The sequence below is a fragment of the Indicator indicator genome, chromosome 26, assembly GCF_027791375.1.
Source record: "Indicator indicator isolate 239-I01 chromosome 26, UM_Iind_1.1, whole genome shotgun sequence".
Classification (NCBI taxonomy): Eukaryota; Metazoa; Chordata; class Aves; order Piciformes; family Indicatoridae; genus Indicator; species Indicator indicator.
The window spans coordinates 5512033-5529696 of record NC_072035.1 but is presented as its reverse complement, the minus strand read 5'-3'; positions in this window follow the sequence as shown (position 1 = coordinate 5529696).

The following is a 17664-nucleotide window of genomic DNA, read 5'->3' as shown; positions in this document are numbered from 1 at the left end:
TTTTGAACTTACTATTTTATTGCATCTCAGCACTCTTTCTATAGAGGGAAAAAATTAAATAAAGTAAAAAAAAAAGTTTGAACACCACATTTCCAACTGCCATTTGACATCCAGATACCCTTACTAATAAAGACAGCAGTTTACTCCCTTGACTTTCCACTGTGGCATTTGCTCAATAACACAGTATATAACTAAGTCAAAAGATCAATATATGACCCTATGAATTTATAGCCACCAAGACTTCCCCAATATTTGTATATATGGTCCTAGATATAGCTTAATCTATGTGCTTATACTGCAACTTGGAAGAGAATAGAAACATCGTTTAGAAGTCTGTGCACATACCACACTCCAGATACATCACAAGAAGCAGTTGCTGTGCACTAATCCCCTTTTGTTGTTTCTGAGCCACATGGGTGCCGTTTGGGAGAAGATGAGTAGATGTTTGGATGGTGCAGCACGTGTCCTGTTTTACTTCTAATCTGGCAACTGTAGCAAACAGTTGCTCTTAGATCTAGAGTACTGTTTTCCTTGATGATTCTATTCCTGCAATGAATCTTAGAGAACTGCAACTTTCATTCTCAATGCATTTGTAAATGTTGAAAATCTGATTTGAATAAAGGTCAAGTGCTCAGAAATTAGTAATCAGAATGAATTAAAAATTATTTGCAAAATACCTTGTGACTTCCAAGATAGTCACATGCTGGTTTGAGTCAAGGCCAACACTGCAAAACCCTGCTTGTATTCCATCTTTGCACACTGGATATAGGGAAAATATGGAGGAAATTGTACTTAGAAGGGTGTATGATTTATAGTGCCTTGGGCCAAGTGGTACAATTTATACACTATGTTCTGCATAGCCTAGTCCAGAGGCTCTACATAACACTTTGATGAAGATTTAATTTACCTCTTGTAGTGATAGCATAGTCTGTCATATCAGAATTTAAGTACTTTAAAGAGCAACACCATAAAACTTCTCATTTTCATTTATGTCAGAAGCAATTCCAGTAGGGGAAAAAAAATTTAAAAGAATTTCACATCAGAAATCGGTTTTTCTCTTCCAAGACAATTCTCTTTTGTTTGGAAGCTGTAACAGTGACAGCCCATATACCCTTCTGATCCTTTGCTTTAGAGGTACTGATAGGCAGCAAGGCAACAATATATGGACATTATATGTGGGTCTCCTATCCTCACTTCCTGGGCAGGATAATAAATTAACACAGTGTGCAATGAGATACCAACACATCTGAAACAATCATCAAACATTTTCTTCTGAGACCTGATTATTAGCTCCCAGCCAAATGGTTTAATTTAAATGATTAGAAAACAAACCCTGCTTTCAAAAGCACTGGGATCACCCACCCAGGCAGCTCGTAGCTGGAGCTAGGAATACTGACACTGTGAGTGGTAGGGAGCTGCTTTCTAAGTAGCTTCTAAATGATAACATTTCAGAGTAGAGCTTTGCTCTACCAACCTCCTGTCTATATGGAGAGAAGAGAATTAGACTCTTCTATCTCAGTCCTGGTGTCCTTCATCTGCCAAATGGTGTGAGGTTCAAGGTATAAAGCCCTAATGCAGGACAAGTGCCATATTGGTGTTATTATGTAGATTCAATCAAACACAACATTATGAATTCCAGTCTAGCACAAGACACTCTTAAAAATCTAGTCATAATTTCCCTAAATCGAAATGGTAATGGGTTCTCATTTTCTATGGACACTTTGAGAGGAATATGCAAAACATCTTAAATAAAGGATGACACATGGACACAGGTTAAATGGGATTATTCTATATAAACTCATTCCCTTCTGCCCAAAGTACCTGAGACTTGTACATATCTATCAGACATAAAGGCTCATGCCACAGAGTTTAGATGCAGATTTCCCAAACGGATAAATTTTTGCTCACTTGCATGCATAATATGGGTTCACTTAAAGATACATTTGCATACACCCTGGTTTTATTATTAATGACAAAGACAAACTACTTGACTAGACTTGGCCTGCAAAATGCATAGACTGCTTTCCATCTTATTCTTCTGGGAAAACTCTGCCTTGTTTAACAAGTTAAGTATTCCTGATATCCATACTCATATGGCTGAAAAATCTCTCAGCTCAAGAGCTTCCTCAAGAAGCAGTAAGAATAAATAAAATCTGACTTCCATTTCTTTGAAGCTTTTTTGGCACACGTTTGCTTTTATTCATATTCTCAGGTAAGAACCAACTAAAATAGTTTACTTTTGTCAAGCATCTCTCCTCCAGTTTTTACAAAGTTAGGAACCCTGTGTAAAGTTTAAACACTAAATTAAAACCTCAGCAAAAGGTGAAAGTCCAGTTATCAAGTTCCATTCACATAAAAATTTTTGAAATGCAGCTGCTAACAAAATACCACCAAATTTGTTGTAAAATGACTTGGAGGTCATTTGTGACTGAGGCAATTTAAATAGCATTCAAAAATTTATTGTTCTACAAAAAAGAAAAAAATAAGGTATCTTTGCTTTGCACTAATTGCCATTAGTGAAAAATAGTTTATTAAAGGAAATAAACAACACAACTCTCTTAGAGACAGGACCTAAATCAATGGCTTCGTACAGGAACCATATATAGTTGGCACTCAAAACTTCATGGATCTTAAAAGAAGAAAGCTGGAAGCATCAAATTACCACTTGGGAATTTCTTTAAGTCAAATCAACATTTGTAGTGATTTCAGACTCATTCTAATTCCATTGAATTGTCTTTAAAACAATGTCAAAAGGCTGTGGCATGTAATAACCATAAGGGAAATCCTCCTCTTACTGGTGCACACTCCAAAAAAAAAAAAAAAAAAAAAGTATTAAGTAGCAGTGTACTTTCTGGACTTACACAGAAGAGACAGCTTAAGAGGTGAAAATTCTACAGGTATTTTATCTGCTTCTTGAGCTCCAGTTACATTAATTTTAACATTTTGCAATTTATGTTTCTGTTCTTAATGTAAGTGATTGGTGTCGCCTTCCCTGGATGAAGCATTTCTCTCCAATCATAATGCAGTTCCTAAACCCCATTAAAATCAGAGACACGGTGTTAAAATGTCAAGTGTGTAATTGATGTGTGAAATAAATGGACTCTCAGGGCTATGCAAAGGGTGAACAGGCTCTCTGAAGAATACTTCAAATAAATGCAGTAGCATTGTCTGTTCAAATACAATAGACAGGAGCGTTTTAAACTACTTTTTACCACTGCCCTTCTTTTCACTTTCCTGACAACGGCTGAAAAACACAAACACGAATCCAGCAACTGCGGTACGTCATTTGGGTAAAAATTCTACTGCAAACCTCCCATTTCTCTGAAATAGATGCAAAGTGAGAAAGATTAGGAAGCAGAGTAAGCAGCCTAATCTATTTTCTTCATGATAACAGCAGACAATGATGAAACTGAAGCTAGTTTCTGTTTAGTTTTGTCATGGTGTTGTAGAAGACCAAGAACGCTCACTGAAACCCTGAGCAACAGTGTAAAAGGAGGAATGCTCCAATTACCCAGAAGGTAACTTTAAAGAAACTCAATTTTTGGTACTTTCAGAAACTGAGGGATAATTATTGATCTTATTCAAATGAAATTTCTGTCCATCAAACAAACATAGCACAGCATAATCTCTCCTTCCCCTTTTTCATTTATTCAAATGGGATACATTTCTTCATGCTGAAAAGCTATTAAATTTTGTGATTGCATGAGAGATGGCACTTCTGCACTTGAGAGGTGAAGACATCACTGTGGATATTTATGTAAATAATATTTATTAATACATATTCATTTTTAAAAGCAGTTGTGCCATTTTCAACTATGATAAAGGAGCTTAAATTACTCTATATTTCAAGGGCATAGATGAACACCTTTGAAACATTGGAAGAGGACAGATAGCTACAGGGATAGATGTATAGATGGTGGAGATTAATAGAGCCTAACCTTCTTCTAATCAGCCTGAAGATTTTAATTTTCATTACTACCAGCAGAATTTAAATGTGCGTTTAATTGCATAAATGTTGCCAAGTATCATACTTTATATCTCTACAGTCCTTATGAATATTCATACAACAATAATGATTGCAAATAGGTTGTCAATAGAGCAGATAGACAGTCTGAAATGCTTAATAATAATCATCATTAGAATAATCGACCTTTGTATAGCATTTCCCATCCAAGGTATATTATGGACCTTTCTCCTCAAATTAACAAGACTTAATTAGAACACTTCCCAACTACCTTGGGAGACTGCATCATGAGAGAGTAAAATGAAAAAAAAAAATTGGTCTACAAGACACAAGTCTGGTCTTGTAAACAAGCGATGAACTACAACAGAGGAAACCTGGAATGAAAAGAGGATGCTGTCACCTGTGCCAAACACTGATCTTGGGCAAGTCTAACCTTTTTGGAGTGGACAAGGTGACACCTCAGAAGCAACCTGGCTAAGGACTGTGTGCTAGATCAAAGCTAGACTGAGCTAGATGGGAGAGTTTTCTGGTAAGGGGCAGGTGCATGGTTTGAGAGGCAGTCCCAGGCGGATGCGGTAGAGAGGACGCACTGCTCTCACTCAGTGCAACTTGACCTCATTCCCCTTTCATCAAAGTCTTCAAGTAGTTTGCAGCTAAAAGGAATCCAGTATTTCAGCCATTTAATAGTGAGACAGAAATTGTCACCTCTCACACTGCTGTTCAAGATTTAATATTGTTTCACTATGAAGAAGCTGCTGTTACAGGTATATTTAAGTCTTCCTAATAATTCATGAGAAGAAATAATATTATTTTTTCTGCTGCTCAGTGGTGATGACAAATGAAAGATCAAAGCTTAATAAAAGTCTGTATCTATTAAGGATATTTGAGGACCCAGCTATCATAGGTACAGATATTCAAAACTACACTGAGAGCACAGTAGTCATTCATGTCCAGGTCTCTCAAACCTAATATCCACATCCTTGGTTTAATAAGTATGGCTGTTCTGCTAATGATTTACTCTTAAAAATCATGATAAATGTTCTAGGCCTAGGGGGTCAAATGACAGATTATAGATAAGTTATAATTCCTCAAATGAAATAAAGAGATTGATCTTGCCCACCTTTGCACTTAAATGCCAAGTGGAATACAATTTGCTGGCTTAAGCTATGATCATTGCCTCTGTCTTCCTAGATACAATTTGCTACCCTACTCCAAATATGATACACAAGCTTGAATCAGCAATGGAAATTCAATTCCCGATTTAGAATGCCTCAAGGTTTGTACATTCCTGTAGAACTGTGTCTTACATCAGGTCACTCTGTGCTAAACAGCATTCACAAACAGTAGCCGTCGTTTCCAGACGATTACCTTTGATCACATTACTTAAATCTGCCGACCAGGTCAATGACAGCACACTTTCAAGCATGTAAATTCACTCCCTCCATTGAGGAGTCTTTAGCCTCTCGTAGAGCTGTCTCAGAAAAGTAGCCGCTGATCTCAGACAGACTTTTTTTCCATTAGATAGCCATTGATTTTTGTCATCAGATTCTAATGAAACTTGAAATTAAGGGCTTTTTTTCTTCAACAAAGCAAAAGAGTTCTTTAATTAACCTGGATTCCTTCCACAAAAGCTGAATAGAAAGTACCATAGTGCAGAGCCAATGTCCTCAGCATTCTCTTTCCCCTTAATGGGCACATGTGTACACATGAATTTTTATCTTTTTTTTTTTTCTTTAATTTCTATTCTTCTCCCAATAAGACACATTTTGGTTAAAATTCTCTCTAACTTCTTAGGAATGGAACCCTTCCATATAAAACATTGCTTCCATGAGTGGACTAAAGTTAAAAAATAAAGATCGTTTCTAGTATAAATCACCAGAAGTCTGTTGAGTTGGATGGAGCAGAGTTGATTTACATCAGCTCAGGACCTGTCAGCAAACACCTGAAATACAAAAAATGTCTTTTTTTCCTTTCTTTTTTTTTTTTTTCTGTAGGCAACTTCAATTTTATTACCTTTTGAAAAGAACTCTAAAGTGTTTACTTGTCAAGAAGAAAAAATATTTGCTGTTAAAGTTCATTCCCTTAAGTTTTAAAGTGATTGCCAGCGTTGCTTGGGTTGTTCTGTCCATAACAAAGCCCAGTTTCAGTACACACACACCAGTTAATATTTAGAGAAAAAGTGAGAAGCCAGCACAGAGAAAGGTCTGTGTGCCTGAGAGCCATTGTGGGAGCTGCTGTGACGTGGAGGTGCTGTCCTAACACACAATGTATTTCCACTTCTCTCCCTTTCCCCAATTTATTCACTGACAGTAATGTATGAATATCCAAATACACTGAGATACACAGGTGCCTACAGATGTGCATGTTAGAAAGCATGGTATGGAGGGAAATAAAATCTTAGGGTCAGCCTGGGTATTTACCTCTTGAATGCCAGTACGGCAGAGTAAAGACCCATGGTGATGTCTGTAAGCACGCAGGAGTTGACACTTAAACACTCAGCAAAACCTGTATCTAATTTGTTCACTATCTTTTATTCTATTACCATGACCACTCCAGTTCTTTAGCACAATCCTTTGAAATACACTGACACAGCTGCCTCTGTTTTGCAGACAGGCAACGAAGGTTCAGAAGAATCCATTGCTCTATGGGAAGTCAAGGAATAAGAGAATGGCAGAGCAGAAAGAAGAATCCAGACTTTCCAACTCTCACATTCATACCAGTGGACCATGTTTCTCCTTCCTGCACTTTAGAAGTTAAAAAATTCTTTTTGAACAAGTCAGGTATTGTCTGATCCTCTGGATTTCTATATATACTGCAAGCGTATTCTGTCCCAGACAGCTATAGCAAAAATATCATTTAACATCCTATCATTTAACATCCTATGGTTTGTCTGACTTGCAGGAAGAATCAAGAATTGAATGGTAATGTTCATCCAAGACACAGACTGCCACGTTAGGAGGGAAAATTAATCAGCTAGTGGTTCACTACAAGGAAGGTCACCAAAATCGCTCATGTAATAATAATTAAATTTCTTTTGGTAAGATGTAAATATTCAGTAAATTTCCATTGTTAGCTGGTTTTGCTGTTACCAGAAAAATATAATTTGTTACATTTGATACAGTTCTTGCCTTGTTCACAGAACTGATTAATATGATGTGTCTGTGCCTTTCATCTGAATCCTAAAAATGCTTGAGCTACAGTCTGAGGTGTGATCTCCCAGATTTGCCATGCCATCCTTCCTACCGTAGCACAGAGTGGCCAAGAGTTGCCCTTGTTGGCAAAGGGCAAGTCCATCTCCCTATTACAAGCTTTATTAGTAGATAAGAATTTTCAAAAATATCCCTTTTACTTCTCATTATCCATGAATTCAAGCAGATCATCAGCCCACAAGATCAATAACAACATTTATTATGTGAGGAACCATCAACTTAGGACTCCATAAAATTAAACGAAAGAATTCACTTCTGAAGTAATGGGGCTGTTAAAAGACTTACTATACCCCACATGAGGTCCAGAATTACCAGTGAATACCTGCATGATTAATTGTGTTTATCACTACTTAGCTTCTCTCAATTGTCAGTGCCTATTATCTAGTTTACACATGCATCTACGCATTTTTGAAGCTTCTCTAAACTCCAAACTTCTAGAAAGAGCTTGAATTCTTTTTCCAAACCTATATAAATACACAGTTTTATATATTTTAGGTTTCATATTGGAAAATACAACTTTCTTTCAGCTGAACTTTTAGCATTGCAAGGACACATCCACATTTGATACTACAAACTCAGTAAACTCCAAATGTCTCTTAAATGAATCTATGTTCCCTTCCTTCCTTCCTTCTCTGGACAGTTCTTATAAGAATTTTTACCTGGAAGTCCATACTCAGATTTGACTGAATGTATTTCTTTGGGTTAAAGAAAAATCAGATCAAGAATAAAGTATTCACACAAAATACAGTAGGCCCAGATGGAGCAAATGACAAGAGACTGACTGTCTGGATCTGTCAGCATTGGGATTTGAAAGATCTTACCCCTCATGCTTTCTGGCATGCGATTAAGATAAAAGCTTTGATTTTGACCAGAAATTCAGTTCTAGAACTTAGAAATCTCCCCCACAAAAAAGAAATTTTATTCAACCTAGGACATAAAACTTTTAAATCAGGAATACTTTTTTTGTGGCAATGGCAATGATATCAGAGCATGAATGATAAGCTAAAAGTACTCTGAATGTGTTGAGTTTATCATAGTTTGATGCCATCCAGGTGCCCACAACCCGAGCCTCCAGAAATCCTTGACTAGCTATGTTGCCTTTTATGCAGACACAATTCTAAAAAATAAATAAATATTTTTTTTAAAAAAGTAACTTGCCTCTGCTCACTTGCATCTTGTGATAGGACAAGGGGCAGTGGATGTGAACTGCAGCACAGGAAGTTCCACCTCAACATGGGGAAGAACTTCTTTACTGTTAAGGGTCACAGAGCACTGGAACAGGCTCCCCAGAGAGGTTGTAGAGTCTCCTTCTCCAGAGACTTTCAAGACCCATCTGGATGCATTCTTGTACGACCTGTGCTAGATTCTATGGTCCTGCTCTGGCAGGGGATTTGGACTCAATGATTTCCAGAGGTCCCTTCCAACCCCTAACATCTTGTGATCCTGTGAAGATATCAGTACAATCCCCTAGAAGGCAGGCAGGACTTAACAGAAGCTGAACTAAGGCAGATAGTACGTTAGCATTTATTCTATTTCCCCAGAGAACCAGTTTCATTTATTGACTCCCTGGATGCTGAGTTAGCTTGTTTGATAGCATGAAAAGAAAAGGTTGAGTGTCTGCAAAGCTACATTCTAACAAGCTGCTTGCTTGATATTTTTAGAGATCATCACAACACTTCAGAGTTGTCAAGCTTCTTGATCTTTTTATAGTTTGATTTACATAAATCTGTTTCTTTCCTCCTAATAAACATCCAAGCAATTCAAGACTTAATCGATTCCCAGCCTGTTGCAAATGCAGAAAAAAAAAAAAAAAAAAAAAAGCTAAAGATGAGAAATTATGTCAATAAGTGAGTCACAGAAAGAAAGACTGCATTTATCTGAGAAAATATTTTTGGCAAGTTCTGTACCAGCTCAGTCAGGGAACAGTCTATTATAATAATGCTTGGAGACTATCAAAGGACTTTTAAGTCCGAATATTGCACTACTTCTAAAAACATAAAAAGAATAAACAGTCCAGTGCTGGTGAATTAAAGCAAACTCCTAAGAGCTTAAATCATCTGTTCAAAAACTAATGCATTCTATGTACCTCTCTACTGTGGTTGCTTATTCCTATTGCAATCCATAAGGATTCTAATGTAAGATACAAATCATTATCAGGCTTCACAAATTAGAGAGAAAATACAGTCAATAATTTCAATCTTAGGCTCTGAGTACAGTATATCTGCTAGATTGGACCACTCAGGGAAAGCCTACTGAGGTTTTACTTGTTTAGAGGGATAAGCAGCCAGGTCATACTCCCAGTACACAGCTCTGCCAAATCACAGTCACTCTGATTTGTAATGCCAGTTCCCAGCTTAAGCTAGACCTCAATGCACTTCTCCCACTTTGAATTGCTCTGCCAATCTAATGTTCAATCTACAGCTCCAGTGATATCCTGCTGATTGCTCTGCTTTGACAAAATTCATGGCAATTTTGTGAAAGGACAGACTCTGAGCCAAAACCTCCAGCCTCTGGAAGTGTGTCATTTTCAAAACTGCAGCAAGAAGAGAAAGGGGGAAGGGGTGAAGTTGCTTTTTGTTCAGGATCAGAAATTCCAGCAAATAATTCCAGAGAAAGGAATAAAAAAAAAAAAAAAACAAAAAAAAAAAAAAAAACAAAAAAAAAAAAACAAAACAACACCCCACCAAACCAAATAAAACCAGCCAACCACACCAACCAACCAAAAATACCCTACCCACAAGGTTGGAAGAATATAAACAGTAATTTGTTCATATTTCTGGCATGGCAAGTAGAGCCTGCAGTCAAGCCTAGGAGGCCAGCAGTGATGCTTGTCAGCCAAGCAGTTTAGAGCAACCATCACATGTGGGGGCCAAGGGAATGAGTGACCCAGAAATGGCTGGCTCAAAGGATTTGTTCCAGCAGACCTGACCTGTTGGAGCTAACAAAATGCTTGCATTCTATTTAATAAGCATTTTCCAATGAAAACCTGACCTCTAAAAAACTTCAGCAGGGTCTAGATGCTTAGGCAACTCCTTTACTGTTACGACTTTCATGTAACAGCATTTGTGGACTGTTCTATTCTATTTATAATACATATTCCACTATAATGCTGCCTGAAAGTATATTTAATCTGATTTCCTCCTCCCCTAGGTTGGTAGAAACTACAGAACTGCTTCCTAGAAGCCAGCGGACATAGGGTAGGTGTAAAGATAGCCAAAACTCTGCCTAATTCCAAGTGTGGCTTACTCTAAGCCTGCTGTAGCTGTTTGCATTCAGCTGTTACATGGCATATAAAGACAGCTCACTAGTAGCCCATTATGAGATGAAAAAAGTATTTAGTGATGGATTATATTTATTTTGGGTTCACATTCAGACCTCAGAATGCTACAATATGGTTACTTTCTATGCCTCCTAATGCAATGGAAACATGTTGCTGATACTGCATTTGCATTTCAATAGCAATTGGGAGGGTTTTTTTGCTTTGTTTGTAAAGGAGCATTCAGAAGAGTTGAACAGTGGAGTATCACATATGAACAGAAGGGAAAAAAAACAGATTTAATATAAATATTCTGAGGAACAAAGACCACATGCAGGAAAAAAAAAAAAGTTAAATGTGTTACACTCCATGTATATTATCTTAAATGATGGGACAGGTGAACTTCACAGAATGCCACACATGACCAAGTCTTTTTACCTGAAGAAAGTGTAATGCTTTTTGTGTTGAAAATCAGACAGCACAGGTATTATACCCACACTAAAAGCTTTTTATCATGCTTACAGTGCTAACTGTACCTGTTATTGTCAGCTAGAACTGCTGAGTGCTTTTCATCTGAAATATTCTATAATCATGAAGAAATGCTCTAGCAATCTGAAATATATGGGTGAGCCTTGTGTGCAATGGCTTTTTCATACTGATTGTCTAAGTATTCTTATATTTTTCTGCTTGTCAGGCCTTGTTCAAAAATAATGATGATCAGCAGCACAAAACTAGGTATTACATTTAGAGATAGTGCAGCAAAACAGTACTGACCCTGACTTCTGTCCTCCAAAGTTGACTTCTGATTTTTAGATTTTCTTACATTAGTAGAGATCTAATTGTTGCAGAGGCTATTAATGTTTCCTGGTGTTTCAAATGCCCTCATAGTTAAGTCTTTTAAGTGTACTGTAAACTCAAAATTTAACACTGCTAATAGAAAGAGTAGCAAACTGTAAGAGTATTAAGAGGCAGCAGTACCAGACAAATCTATTGTCTAGCAGCAGTCTGATCAATACAGTTACTAAGCTGATGTACTGCGTGCTTTTCTTGAGGCATGTAATTTTAATGTTAACTTAAAACAGAAAGAAAATACATTCTTTTTAAGAAAATTGAATTTTCTTTGTCATGGCAAATTTAAAAAGCAGCAAACATATTTATTACATCTTGCTTTTCTTTCTGTACAGAGATCGGACATTGCCATTTAAAAACAAAAAGGTTTGTTTTGCTGAACAGCAAAAGAATCAATCAATTTCTGCTATAATTTGATAAATAATGTAACTTTTTATGAAGAAATATATTTAGGGAAGAAAGTAATCCCAATTCTATTAATTTTAATATATTAAAATTTCAGAATTAATTATACAAATTGGATATGTATAATTTCTGCATTTATATGGAAATATTTGATTCTGCATTTATGTATTTTTTAAATTTTTATATATATATATATATCTGAATGGGTACATATATATATATAAATTATATATATATATAAAATTAAATAAGTAATAAATTCAGAAATTGGACAATTAATTTTTCCTTAAGGAAAAAAAGCAAAAACAAAGATGTAAGAAAGGGAAGCTACAAACCTGCACTGGAAAGGAAATACAGAGATTACCACACAGAACTCTTTCAAAGAATGCAGAAAAGAACAAAATTATATCAGTTTTCTTCAGTTAGAAAAATCATGATTTGGAGGGTACAACATCACTGAAATATAAGCTGAAAGAGGGTTCAAAGATGTTCTTCAGTCTTTTTTCCTCCTATCTAGCAATTCATCTCTAGCAGCCCTGACAAACAATTCAGCAGTCAGCATTGGACACTCCACAAACTGACTACCATCTCCATTCAACAAGCCTCCTATTTTGGAAGACTTCTTGTAAATTCAACCAATTTCACCCTAAACATGGATGAGGAGGAACTGGCATTCCTTTTCACAGCATTCTAATCTGCAAAGACTATTATCAGATCCGCTCTCAGTCTTTTTATGTAACTGTTCAATTCCTCATGAGTCACGATGTTGCTTCCCTTAAAACTATTTCTTGTTTACTTGATTCTTTAACAAAAGTGTTTGCCAAAATGGACAACCAAGACCATGTGATTAATTAAATTCAAGAAATAGGATTCTAGTGAAACAGGAAAACTGTTCTAAACCTTTTCTTCTGTAAATTATTTTTGTTTTGGAGTACTTCCAGTTATGTACCATCTTTGAGAAAAATTATTCTGTAAAAACATTTTAACTCCTTTGAAGACAGCCTTTCCTGATACACACTTTTTAACCTTTATTCAACAATTTTTGTCTGAATAGTAACTATTCCATGGGTTATTTTGCACACATGGTTTTCAAGAAAGCTATTAATTGGATAAATTATGTTTTTAAAGTGTCAGAGAGGTATCACTTCAGTACTAACCACCTCTATCAGATGCATTGCTCTACAAGCAGATAAATACCTGGTTGACAAAGGCATGTTAAAAAGAAGCTTAGAAGGAATTGCATTGTCTAAAGTTTAATGAAATCTTTAAAATTGAGGTCTAAAGATCATCACAATTATTTCCTATCATCTGTTTTTACAAGAGCTGCAAAGTCAAAACAGGAAGATAGGAGCTTATCTCACAATTAACCTTTTGTACTAAACTGTGTTAAAAGTCTGCAGAAAGGAAAATTCCTTCATAAGCATTCTGAGAACATTTACAATGCTTGCAGTGTCTAATAGGGTTGTTTTGCTGTAACTCTGAAGGACACAGTGCCTCAAGCAAGACATTTGGCAGGCAGTGAAAATGAGCAAAGGCTGCTGTAGTAATGTTACCTGCAACAAAAATATTGTGCTAAAAATCAATACCTTAGTGGAAAATTATGGTCTAATTTTTTTCAGTTACACATAAAATACACTTTGGGGTTCAGAGGCAGATTTTGGTGTTTTAGCTTTTGACAACCCATCAAAGATGTCTTTTTTTCTCACTAGCATCACCACTCCCCTTTGACTCTTGCTGAATAAAACCCATCTTTTCCCAATCTATGTTAAAGTTCCTTCATGAAATGATTAAAATTCTTACTGGAGTTGAGTAACTATTTTCTCATTTCACTTCATCATTGAAACTTTGTATAGAATTGCTCATTTTCAGAGTAAAAAAAAAAAAAAATCACTTGTGGGAAATGCAAAGTGAATTGGGGCAAAATGATGCAATTAATGACCAGGTAAGTTTTAAACAAACCGTGTAAGTTTCATTAATACAAAAACTGCCAAGTAAAGAAATTCCATCTTTCTTCCAATTCAGAAATATTCTGGGGTGTTTTTTTTTTTTTTTTCTCTATAATTCTGTTTCTTCTGACTCCGTTTAGGGTTGGATCTCAGAGCATAGCAGGTCCTCTGACTGCTTTATCTACCACAAAAAAAGATCTCAGAGAACTGTCGAAGTAGATGGTGTGTGCAAATCAGCACATAAGATTTGGAGAGACCTACCACAAAATCTGCAGCCTCATTTAGATCTTTGGAATAGATCAGTTATGGGGAAATCATCGCTTCAGGACAAATATGTGCAGCTTTTGCTTTCAAGTTCAGTGATAACAACATCACTAGGTTTAGATAAGAGACATCTGAAAAAGATGTTTCTTTAGAAAACAGAAGGGGTGAAAAATGGGCTATAATCCAGTAAGTCTTCATTTTTCCCCAAAAAGAATCCCAGTCTTTCCTCCTCCTGTTTCCAGTCTGAATTGGATTTGTGTTAGTTCTATCCCTAAATTTTGGAGACGTTTTCTTCCTCTGAATAGGAGTTGTAATAGAGATGTTAGACACTTGAATCACATTTTTGGTCTCATCTGCTTCCTGATCGTTCTCTGTGGAGCAATCTTCCTTTCTGCTTCATCAACAGTTTCGTTAATCAACAGTTCAACCAAATGTAATAATAGATGGATTATAGTTCTCTGGTCCCCTTGTAGCATCAGTAAGCATCCACCCAACATCATGATTTTGAATTTAACCCTGGTTCTTGCACTTGGTGAGTGTTTAATTAATACCTAGCTTCTAAAGGATGCCATCTAATTAACTTCTACAACCTAATGTATTAGTAATCTAAATAAACAAAATGCAGTAAATTATTCTACTGATTCAATTTAATTTTCCAGACCAAGGAAATATATAGGCTCAGTTTGAAGTCTGTAATACTAATTTGGTTGCTTTCTGTCTGCTTTTGAAGGCAAAGAATCCTCCACCACTAAAGTAGCCTCACTGCTATTTCTGCAGAGAAAACAGATGGGGTTTTATTTCAGTCTGATTTTTCCCTTACTGTTACACAGTTTCTGTCTGCCAGTTTTTAGTCCCAGGGCAGAGACAGCAGGTGAGGTCCAGCAGCACTTGGACCTGACAGGTTACTCCATGACTGTGGCTGTGGTTACTGTATCTCCAGCAACACCTTGGGGGGACCTGTGTAGCCTGTGGTCACAGTTTCAGACAGACTAGCTACAAGTCTACAGCTCAAGACATAATCCAAAACATTTTTTCATGGCAGTCTGTAGCAATGAATTATTGATTCAAAGGAGCTTTTAAGAAGACTTAAGGTTAATCCACAGAGGCATTGGTTTACCCCCCAGTGAGATTAATAATAGCAAAGTGACAAAGTCATTCTGCTGCCTAGGTGTTCGATTGAATAAACATACTTGAAAAAAAAATAATTCAAATGCAACTATTTAAAATACAAAGGGTGAAATTTCCTTTAGTATGAGGACAACAGCAAATTTTCTAGATGTGCAGAAAATGAGAATGCTCTTCTGTAAAAAGTTTCTCCTAATATAGCCAATAAGCAAAAATAGAGAAGGAGTCATTGATCATTTTGGTACTTCACTTTATATCATTTTACCCACAGAAGTACAAATGTGTTTGTCTGCAGTAAAATTGAAACACTGAGAAACAGGTTCCAAAATGCCAGTCCTCTTTATGATGCCACATTGATGGAATAAAGTAAAGAATACAAGCTTTCAAATGGTACATTAGTCACCTTGGAATCAATTTTCTTTTCCTTATTTAACTGTATTTTCATAATTTCTAAAAGCTATCTAAACAACCTGCTTTTCATAGTAATTTGCAGAATTTTATAGGTATCCATTTACACATTTTTAAGTTTTAGAGACATCCATTTCAGCTCTATGTAAGAATTTACAAAGCTGCTTCCTCTACTGTTCTCAGGCACATGAAACAGAAAAGGAGGAACACATAACAAAGGGCACAGAAAAAAAAGAAGTATCTGAAAAAGAGGAAACAATGAGAAACTCTTGAGTCCTTCATCTCAGCACCCCACTCTGTATTTGGTCCCTGCCATACCACTATGATGAAGCCTGTACAGGTATTTTTCTGTATTGGTTCTGTTTTCTGGATCATTTTGAGTTGCATCTGAAGGACCTTAGTGTGGTGATACTTCTGACAAATCGATTTACTGCTTTTCTGGATTGTCATCTCATTTAGATGGCCTTGCTGTGATACCTGGCCATCTCCTGGAAATGGTTCTTGGCATTTTAAATCAGATTTAAGATGTTCCTTTACACTTATCTGCATCCTAATCAGTAAGTCATTTACTTCCCTGTGGGAATTTATTACTGTCCTTTACCCATATGGCCACTTACCACTTTCCATTTATCAAGAATGTCCTTCCTCCTTCAAATCCCTATTTACCTAACTTGCTTGTATTAATTTCCTCACAAATCATCACTGCTTACCTGAGAGGTAGCTCCTATAATAACTCTCCTGTGTTTAACTTCAGTCAAAGCCACTGAGCGAAAAAAAGGACACAATTTAAAAAAGCTTCTAAGGATCTTAGCGCTCAATTTTAAAAGGCTTGAGTTTCAGACAGCTCCTAGCAATTATTCTCTGACAACTTGCTGTGATTGACTGTTAAGCAGATTGTCTGGAATGTGACTTGTTCTAAAACACTAGTTTTGGGGGAAAAATAAATTAAATTCATAATTACTTGCAATACTGATAAATCTCTTTAAAATTACTCTGTGATGGATAGCCAGCATTTATTTGAATTCTGAAGTCTGTATGCAAAAAAAAAAAAATCTGTCAGTCCACTTCCCCTATAATAGCATCCACCCATCCACTACACTAATTATAAAAAGAGTAATCAGTCTGAACAGAAAAACAATCCTTTGTATTTTATTAGAAAAACAGTTCTATAAAGTTTCAGAAACAACCATCTGTCTTATCTTAAATCAGATTCTGACTAGTATTGAAACATAAGTGGTGTTAAGTCAGAATGGTGAAAACTCAGTGAAGATTTCATCCAAGTTATAAGAGAACTTTTTCTTTATCCAACTAGAAAATCAAAGTGAGGTAGTAAGGCTCTGACTGTGAGAAATTAACTGAGCTCTGGGTAAAAGTGGCATGGAGCAGGAAAGCCCCTTTGAGAGGACAGAGAGGCATCAGCTCTAACAATGCCTTCAAAATCTCTCACCCTCACAAAAAGAAATGCTCGTGTTCCTCAAGTTAATCAGCTTCAGGGATTGCCAAACTTTTTACCTTCTTGTTCAGCAATGATTTGTAGTTTTGGATGGGAAGAGGTGAATTTCCACAATGAAACTGAAGATACTTACAGGAGAACTTCTATGATGAGTTGTATGTTGCATATTAAGCCCTGTGTCAGCAAGGAGTTCAGGTATGTGCAGCCCATCAGGGAGTGCCAAGTGCCCAATTACACAGCATCTGCTAAGCAATCCTAATGTCCCACTGCCAAACACCGTTCCGAATTTCTTCAAGTGATGCTAGGAAGCATTTGAAAAACTGTCTTGTGCCTTGCTTCATGTATTGATACAAGTAACTGAGGCTTCTTTTACAGCACAAGAGTGGTATTTCACTTGTGATCTTCAGAAAAAACAGAGCGACTGCCATCATCAGAAATTGTAGTCACAAGGTCACAACGATTTAGAAATCATTTCCATTATATTTCCTAGGGTTATACTGCTACTTTTGTGCTGTTGCCCTACTAACCTTTAAAGAAATCATACATTTGCAAAAATAAGAAATGGCTTGAGGAGAGAAAGGGTAGCCAGATTTATGTATTATTTATGGATCTACTTTTCAAACTAAAGGAACTGGAAGAATTAGTATGTTCTCTGCCTGAGGTTTTTCATCAGTAATACATCATGTTTAATAATACTAACCCAACACTATCATAAAATTCAATTCATTCCTGTTTGCAACAGGCTTTTTGGCAGCTTTGGATAAATACTTCCATTGAAGGCAAAA